Source organism: Trachymyrmex septentrionalis, unplaced genomic scaffold (assembly GCF_001594115.1).
Source record: "Trachymyrmex septentrionalis isolate Tsep2-gDNA-1 unplaced genomic scaffold, Tsep1.0 scaffold129, whole genome shotgun sequence".
NCBI lineage: Eukaryota > Metazoa > Arthropoda > Insecta > Hymenoptera > Formicidae > Trachymyrmex > Trachymyrmex septentrionalis.
In genome coordinates, this window is record NW_017304428.1 from 1,274,866 (window position 1) to 1,285,135 (window position 10,270).

The window sequence follows — 10,270 nt, forward strand, 5'->3', positions numbered from 1 at the left end:
ATCCCGCAAAAATGTTGTTTTTATATATTTTTCACACAATTCCGAGTATTGATTATTCCCTTCTTTAACAAGAAAAACCAATTCTCGAGCTCGAGCTTGAGACGACTGTCGAAACGCGTGACAACGAATTGTCGAAGCGATCCGATACGTAAATGCCAAGTTTTACTATGTTGAAAAGCGAGTTTTCCTCGACACACATTTTATCATGGTTAGTAATTCGAAGTGCATGTCCGATCTATAACAGCTACTACTACTTGTGGCTTGTAGTATTCCCACAGGAATAACTCCTATCACTGGGTGGATGCGCCTCATGCTCGTACATTAACGCGTATTTACGCCCACCCACACCACGATCGCATCATGCCAGTTTGCGGTGTCGAAAACGATTCGTTTCAACCCTTAGCGAATATCTGCTGAAGAATCTTAATCGCGCGGACGTCACTATTCAATTACATCGCAGTCACCATTACTTCTCTTGAAACAAGAGAAACGCTTATGAATATTCTTCATTTGTTCTACAAATGAGAAATCGTAAATACATCTGCGTATTATTCAATGCAAAACTCATATCTCATGACATTAGAAACTTACTCATATTAATTAAAATTTGGAATTATACGATATGACTGATGTTATTGTAGAAATATTAAAGCGCTTTAGACTAATATTATTTACGACATATGAGTTAATTTGAGTACTGATACAATATTTAGATTATTATAGAATATATGTTTAACTATACAGTGAGATATAAACAACAAATTTACATAATACTAGTAATTAGCTACACAACCAGAGTTCGATGAACTTTACATTGTGAGACATGCCAGTTTCACTGATAAAATTTACGTTATATTGTATGAAAAAGTAATCCATACAAACAATTAAAAATACAGATATTTTTATTTTTATATTTTTATATCAAAAATATCAATCTCAATAATTTTCTTTCCAGAATTAAAATATAGATGTAATTACTATTATTATTATTATATTTATTATTATTATTAATACTAACCGATTATTAGTATTGATAACTGTCTAAAAATATTTATCGCAGCTCTTCACAAGACGCATTATATTTCCAAAGCCTTTAAATTCCTAAATTGAATTACAATTCTCGTGCATGTTGTTTTGTAGAAAAGAAGAGATAAACTTTGTTAACCCATTTACATAACAAAGCTAAGAAAATCGCATTAAAATTTATTCGCTTAATAAAGTTAGATAAATTAGAGTTTTTATCAAAATTAATATAATAGAGTTCTAATAAAACTAATTTCTGTAAAAACATTTCATTATTTAATTCTAATAAATATATCTTTTAATATTTTTTATATTTTATATTTTACTATCTTGATTATTTATTTCAAGTAATGCATTGATAATCATGTAGCATTCACTAAACTTGTGCGTATGATGAGATGTGCATGTTTGATAAACGAGTATGTTAATTTGCAACATTGTATATTCGATTCGGGTCGGAATTGCACAACTCTCTGAATTTGCTTCCTTTGTCATTATTCCAAAGAAAGTTCTAACAAAGATAGGAGAATGTCGCAGCATTTACATTAACAAGGTTCGCTATTTACCAAACAGTGTAGCATCTACTCAGCCATACGCCTTATGAGTTAACGAGCTCGGCTCTCATAAAAGGTACAACCGCTTCTCACCTATTCTTATTAACCAAGATACAGTATTCGCTGCATTATGTACTTCATTATGTTTACAAAAAGATATTAACAGCTTACCATAGCTTACGGGAAATTTTTTATAAGTCTTTATGTTTTCATCATCGTTTTTTGAAAATATTTTTTATTTTCCGTATAATCTCTCTCTCTCCCAGTTAATTTATATAAGTACTATTTAAAAAAGTAATTTCCGCGATTTTATAACAAATCACGAATTTAAATTTCTGTCATTGTTAATTCAATTTTATATTGTATAGTAGACATTTCATTAAATTGTATATATGCACATATACTAATTTATATCCAAAATATATTTATATCAACTTGAATAAAATGTATGTTTCCTGAATAATATCTTATTGTTAAACTAATAATGTTACTATAGAAATAATTTGTAATCATGTAGATAATTTTATTATAGATAAATATTTTATCATATACTACAATTGCAAACAATTATTAAATATTCATTATCAAATTTGTCATATTTACGTGATTATTCATATTTATTTTAAGAAATATCTTTAGAATAAACGAATCAGTCACCGCACATATTACATAAAGCGGTTGTCGGATTGTGGTTTGCGTGTTCGGAACACGTTTGAGTTGCCACAATGTGCGCGCCGAATATTATTTTTCCTTAATATTCCTTTTCTCCATTTTTTTCCGAGAATGTAATACAAGAATTATTTCGTCATTATAGTTGTTTTATTACATGTATCTTTCCTTATATTTACACGAAATGGCTTTGCATGAGAGACAAATTAGTCAATATAACACTATATCTTATCTTACATCGTACCTGTGAGTTCTAGTTAATGCAATTAGATTTAGATCTTTACATTGAGTTCCTTCAAAGCAAATCAATTATCTAAACGCTAAAAGCAAACTTGATTAATTAAAAACTCGACTTTGTATGTATGAAAATGCTATTTGCAAACTGGGAGAAAAACAGTCGACAGCTCGACAATAAATTCCAAATTAGAATTCTACCACTTTGTATTCGTTTTCCTTTTTACGAGCTTGCTGAGAGAAGGCAATTTGAATGCAACTCGTTCTACTTTGGATCAATCACGAGTCTCTTTCTCATTGAAGTTTAAAACAAAGTTATGAACCTTGACCAAAGTATCCTCTATATCGATCAAAGTAACTTCGGACACAAAACATAACATGGAAGTATTCGTGCAGATTACGTAATTTTCTCGAATGTCAAAGAAAGATATAAGCGCAAAAAGATTAAAAGCAACTACACAACGTTGCTGCAAACATAATGATTATCACGCGCGAAAGGATTAAAAAAATGTCTTTTAATTTTAGAAAAGTTATTGAATATCGATGAGAAAATTAATCGGTCGTCGTCAATTTTCTCTTATGAATTGGAATCTAATAAGTGAGCGCAGTGCAAAACAAAAGAACTAAGAAGCGGTGGAAATCTCAGGACAAGATGAGCTAAGAGATAATTAATTTATTACGAAGTGAATTTTATTTCTATCCTTACAAATTTCATAATTAATTTTCATGCCATACTACAAATTGCAGAAGAATAATGCAATCTCAATTAGAAGCCTTTACAATTATTCAAACAAACAATTATTCTGCAGAAACAATAAAATTGTTTTGTTTTTGAATAAAAAATTCTATTTACCGATCGCGTTATTGCACTTGCTATTAATACAGCTGGGAGAAATTATTAGGATGAAATCAACCGAGTAACTAATGTGCACAGGTAAATGTGTTGGTAATTATAAATTTGAGATAATATATACACAAGAGCGTAATAATCTAGATGAGTGTGATATTTTCTTCCGTCATGCAAAATATTTTCGATTAAATGTTTATACTTTTTGATAATTCCGTGCAATAATAATAAAATAATCATTGTTTTGAGTATAGAATAAAGTCATTTTATAAAATTATTACAAACTTATAATAAAGCAAGGAATGGAAGTAATTCGTTACTTGTAACGAAATTACAGTTACAAGTTTTTTTTTTCGTAACTGTAACGATAACATAGTTATATTTTCTTGGTAACGAATTTTACAGTTACTTTTATCGTTACTTTGCACACGATTGGACATGGTTCGATTGAACACAAGTCACTCATAGCGCTTAAGAAAGCTTAGAAAACTCCTAGACCTGCCCGCTGTGCAGATTGGTGGTTATCAATATTAAAAAACGAAAACGTAACAAGTTATTTTCTCAAATAAATGTAACGAGTTATTTCTAAAAATCGGTAACGGTAACTTATTTCTTTTTCTATTCGATAACGAGTAACTATAACTTGTTACTTTTAAAAAGTAACTTCCTATTCCCTATAATAAACTATAATATTTTAAATAGCAAGGTGACGTCAAATGACACCGTAATAATATTTTAATGACAATTTTTACGTCATTAAAATGTCAAAGACATCATTAAAACCTTAGGATTTTTTATCAATTAGACAAAAAAGCAAAAATATAAAACATGAATATTACGTTAATATAAAAATGTATTTTTTAAAGAAAAACAAAAAATGACATGTAAAAATATAATTCTAGAAATTAGTATTATAAAATGGAATCATTTGTATAGTTTATAATCAATTAATTTTAAATTTAATTATAAAATATATTTTGTAGATTTTAAAAAATATTTTATATCAATCACTCAATCGAGTGATCCGACTACTGATAGAAAACAAAACACCAACAACTCTGTCGATACTTACAAATAATATCCATTTGTCAACAAGGTATATTATTAATTTGGTTATTACGTTGTACTAATTAACGTGGCACTAATTAGAGATTATCGTGTACCTAACGATACACAGTTACTAGTTAAGGAACTTGTTTGCTTTAATTATCAATAATAGTTGACGTTATAACAATGCATGCCTCATCTAGAATAAGAAGAAATAATAGTATCTATTTCATTCTTAATTATAAATTAATTGTAAACGTGAAATATATCCCATTAACTCTAATAAAATATTTGAATATTTGTGTGATCAAATACAAAAAAAAATAAAAGTGACATACTCTTAAAAACTACTAAGAACTACTTATACTATTTAAGTATAAGAAAAGTAAATTTTATAAACATTTATATTTCATATATATGTATAATATAAACGTTGAGTTTTATCGTAAATATGTAAAAACATATATTATTTGCAATGACAAAAATATATTTTATTGCTATCATTTTGATTCTACTTTATACACGTTACAAAAATTATAGTAAGTGAAATTACACATTACATGTGCGTGCTCTTTATATACGAATGCTTTTTTCTTTAGATTTTTGTTCTATTATTATACTTTTTAGAATGTATTTTTTTATATCCGTAACACGATACTAACTATAAGAACTAGAAGTTCTTATATCGTAAATCGAAGAACATTTTTAATCTATGTTGAGAGAATTTTCCAACGACGATTCTATATATTCTCCAAAAAGAGAAACAACTTGCACTGCGAAAGAGGCAATAAGTTTCGCAAAAACTTAGTTTATCAAGATCGAGATCGAATGGGCAAAACTCCAACACGAAACGAGCATCGAGAATATTTTACCAGGGTGTAGGTTTCATCGATCGTTTCTCGAATTACTTGTTGCAAGGGCGATTGTGCTACGAGCCACGGACTTCCTCTTTCGCTTCGTTACATCAAAATTGGACGAGTTTCCTCGTTTCATCGGTTCGTTGATTCACTTCTTCCTTCTTAGCTCATTTTTCAATTGACGCAAGACGGCGTAAAAATAAAAAAAATGATATTCTCTCGCTTTCTTTCATCTCTTTTAAAATACAAAAAAAAACTAGAAAAATTTTCTACATTATATATGTATCAGATTATAAATTTCATGCTATTTATACTCATTATATATTACCTAAATTATGTTTTCCTCTAAAAAAAAAAAGATAAAAAAAGCATCAAATAAAATACGCGTTGAAAGCAAAAAGATATCGCACAAAAAAATATTTATAATTTTTAAATTCAATGGACATTTTAAAATTTTTAAATCTATTTCTTGTTAAATAATACTAAAAAATTGTAATTAGGAGTAAAAGACTATGTAACGCTATAAAACACAATTCTTTCATTATCTCATGCCCAGATTTTGATATCAAAAACATTGTACAATAATTTTTGTATAAATTTTTATTGCAGTACGAAGTAGAACTGTAATATAACTGTAAAATAAATCGAAATGAAAAAAATAAAATTAAAGTAATCATCCCAGAAGTATACAGAAATTCTTTCAAATAATTATTTTTAAAATGTTCGCATAGCCATTTAAATTTTCTGATTATTTCCAAGTAGCGTGACTATTCACAGACGGTATTTCTGTTCACGACGCGCCATTTTCTCTCTATTAAAGTACTTGAATCAAATGGGCTTGCTCCATGTGGCCACAATGGGAGGCAATCCTGATCTTGTCTTCCAGAGCGGAAAGTGTCCTGGGAATCGAAGCATGTGTCAGTAAACTGATTTCTTGAGTGCACATCCCGAATAAAATGACTTGATTGTTTACAAAGTTAAAAAACGGTTTTTTTAAACTTTGTTTAAAAAAGCATAAAATAAAAAGTATGTTTAAAAAAGCTTCTATAGTGTACTTTACAATTATTTCTTCAATGTGCAATAAAGTTTATCTGTAATACGAATCTCTCTCTCTCTCTCTCTTTCTCTCTCTCTCTCCCCCCCCCGTCCTTTTTCGTTTCACATAATAAGTCATTAATATTCAGTTATATTTAATTTACGAAACAAATTCTCAAATAAATTTTTGCGCATTTTAACTTTTATTTAGATTAATTGTTTATTACATTCTTTAAAAGTATTAATTGTAATAATAATTTTAAATTCGGCAAATGAGAGAATGTCAGAAATCATGCTTTAAGATCTCTCGCGCTAATAATATAATTTATATGGTTCAGTCAATACAAGTTCATTGTTACTCAATAAATGAACTACTTGTTCAGCGTAAAGCATGATGATCAAGCAAGATCGGGTTTCTCGCGTCGCGGGATATTTGCTTTTGAATCTCTGGCAAAAGGAAATGCGGAATACATAGCATGCACGGAATGCATAGCATGTACAGCGCATAGATATTGAACTTGCATGGCTATGGGTGCTAATTAGTGGCATGCTTGTTATTTGATTCAATGCATTTTACCTCGAAGATATTGCGATATCCACAATAATTAAATTTCGGTAATTCAGCAAATTAAACTTAGCAATTTAAAAACTATAAGACTATACTTGTTCAATAGTTACTAAATTATTGAAAACATTCTGCTGAAATGATTTAATTTGGCTGTTACAGAGTTCAATTTGTATGTTGATTTCACGATAATTATTGTCATTATAAATTGCAAATTACTGTCATTTTAGTGATGCTCACAATTGTTGCTGATGTTGATTGTACCACGGTGACAGAATAATTCCGTGTTATGGTTTCCGTCTTACCAAACTGAGCAAATATACTAGTTATATGTACAAAATATATATTTAGATTACGCTACATCACAGTGTCAGGAATTTACATACGTTATTAATATGTTATTTATACAAGATTTAAATATAGTAAATATAGCCATTCTAATTCATTTATCAAAGCAGAAAAGAAATTTAATTAAAAAATAACTATCATATTCAAATAAAAAGTTAAAAGGTATTATATGGTACTGTATCTGTCTTAATGAAAATATTATTAAAAAATTGATAGAATAAAAACTCACAAACACTCACAATACTTTATTACATTCAACAATTACTCTGTATTTATTTTAATGAACTAAAAACACACCATTTCTATACCGTGTTACGCTACTAGATGCAATTCACGTAACACAAGGTTGGATTACTAAGTTCCATTTATTATGCATTGTTTGTCCAACAGATATATACAAATACGTATTAAAGTTCTATTTTGATGCGAGATAAATTCTGACGAATAAAAACATAAAATTTTCACAAATAATAGCAATAATATTAATTTGAAACTCATGATTGGAGACATTTTTTAGTTTTACTAACTAGATTTAAAAATGTGAAAGCAACTTAATTGCAGTTAATATTTAACGCGAAAGCAAAGTCTATCTATTTGGTTAATTAAAGCTTAAAAATCTCTCTAATCATAGGTAATTCAAGCTAATGTAACTGATATGATAATAATTATTTCCCAATTGAACATATAATTTGTTATTGTTGAAAATTGTTGTCTATGTATAATATTATAAAATTTACATTAATAATTAGAGAGGGATAATTACATCAGTGCCCTCAATTTCCATTCGGGTTTCAAAGAAACTACACCGCGCTTGTATTTACTAATCGTTTTCACATTTCACAGGAGCAAAACATGAAAGTCAAGAAGCCGCTCTACGTGAGATGCATAATAACGTCTTGACCCATGATTTAAATTAACGCGATTACTCATTCTCTCGAATTTTCCACGTACATACCCTCTGCGCATTCCCGTGTTTTATTTCTCTCACTGCTTTCTCACTTCGACGCTTAGAACCAACGTCAACACATTCAATCTGCAGCGAACATGCTCGTTGCTACCGCGTACCTCCATTCATTTCTCGCTTCGCAATCCTCGAACGGAAAGAACGTACAAAGGTTACCAAGTTAAACGTTATAATTAATTGCTGACATTTCGTTACATCTAGATGAAAGACTCATTAACGAACTCTATGGAATCGTGTTATGTCGCGTATCACTGTGTTGTAGCATTACCTTTCAACTACCTACTATAAACCACACGGTCGCTATAAACCTGAACATCCAACAGAATGGAATGAGAAAAAGTCTTAAAAACCGGACGGAAAAGGAGATAAAAGAAAAAGAAGGCGTAATGCCTGTAAAAATTTACGGGCAAAAAATTGTGCACTGTAAAACGAATGTGTATTCTAAATGATATTGAAACCAAAGGTATAAAAATAACTACCTATAAAAATAAACAGTTTCGAAAATATTTATCATTTTCATATTAAGATTTCCAAGGAAAAGAGATTTAATATATAACGTAGTAATAACATTCTTTTTTTACGAATTCTTTCGAATTTTTCCGATGTTTATTGTAATAAACAGTTTATAGAGAAAATAAAACATATTTAGTTGCGTGCAAAACACAGATGCTGTTTAATTTAATTTGTAATAAAATGTTTATAGAAATTAATGCGAAAGTTTTATTCTAAGCATATATTTTAAAAAATTATTTTTCCGTTATTTATTAATGTACTAACACATATGCTGTGTACTCTTTTCTACACCAAATAGTTGATCAATGTGTATTTTTTGCTGTAATCAATTAATTTTTTTATTATTAACATTACTTTTACTTTTGTTTATGTTTATCAACTTTTTACTTTATGCACTTTTAAAATTTTTTAATTATCGGGTTAAAAGAATTTTAGTTTATTAAATAATACTAAATTAAAAAAAATGAATTGAACTTACTTTCTTTACCATTAAATATTTCATTTTTAATAAGTATAAACAAATCTGTCATAAATCTTTCTAAACAAATGGCATGTTCATTTATGGATGATGACTAAAAAAGCTTTCTGTGACTAAAAAAGGATTGAATTTCGTAACATATATTCTCATGCAAATTTGATGTATTCCATTTCGCTCCTTTACAAAACGTAAAGTACGAGGTAAAGCAGCATCAGCGAGCTCTTATGCATTCTCATTTTTTTCTCAATATACGTATTCGCGCGACACGAGAAAGTACTTCAATTCAAACGATTTACAAATACGGTTTATGTATTTGAACGCAAGAAAAGATGCTTTTTGCTTGTCGTTGCTATTTTACTGCCATACTGCCACTATAAGAGACAGCCGCTATAAGAGACCATCGTTGTTTAAACTCAAATAACGGTGAGTTAAACCTGGATGTGTTCTCGGATATCAGATTAGATTGAATTAAGTCAAAATCCGTAAAATAATATGTTATCTTAAAATAATAAGTTGTCCCTAAGTATATAAGTGATTAACTAAGATTAATGTACAAATAATTTCTTCTAAAGTTAATATCTAAGTTGTATATATGTATATAATACATTCTATAGAATTAAATCATATAATAGAATAATTTGGAAAAATTATGATTTTATAATCCAGATAATTTTGCAGAAATAGGATAGAAAGTTATAGCGTAACTCAATATTCCTCGATCGTGCGCGCGGTTTCCGATGCCAAACGGCTGTCGCAATTTCAGTAATGAGCCAATGAGCCGAAAATTAGAACGATTCACCTAGTGTAGAAACGAGTGCGAATATTCACAATGTTGACGATCGACCCGGAATAATCCGCATCGGCCAGAATTGTTGGAGTACATTTGCAAATAACGTGAGTTGTGAATAACGCTGAGCGCGGATGTATCGTGATCGAATATCGAAATGTATCGAGATGACGAACACGTTCATATGTAAAAATGTTTGTACGTATTTTTTACATCTATGCATCTCAATATTTCGTTTTATTTCTTCTATGCGGATTCACGTTCACGTTATTCTCGCGTTTATTTATTCTTGAAAATATATCGGAAAATATATACATGAGTGTTTCAACAGTCATATTAGAAATGATGC

The 10,270-nt window shown here is 29.1% G+C and overlaps 1 protein-coding gene and 1 long non-coding RNA gene across 2 annotated transcripts in view; one reads left to right on the forward strand and one right to left on the reverse strand.

The window, feature by feature from the left end:
• The window catches only part of LOC108756594, a 135,863-nt gene that overhangs the window by 87,398 nt on the left and 38,195 nt on the right, over nt 1-10,270 (forward strand). The gene's annotated exons all lie outside the window — the stretch shown is intronic.
• LOC108756595 overlaps nt 5,989-10,270 on the reverse strand; it is a 23,274-nt gene continuing 18,992 nt past the window's right edge. Inside the window, exon 3 of the long non-coding RNA XR_001939847.1 lies at nt 5,989-6,130. This is a non-coding gene — a long non-coding RNA (uncharacterized LOC108756595). The remainder of the gene's footprint in view (nt 6,131-10,270) is intronic.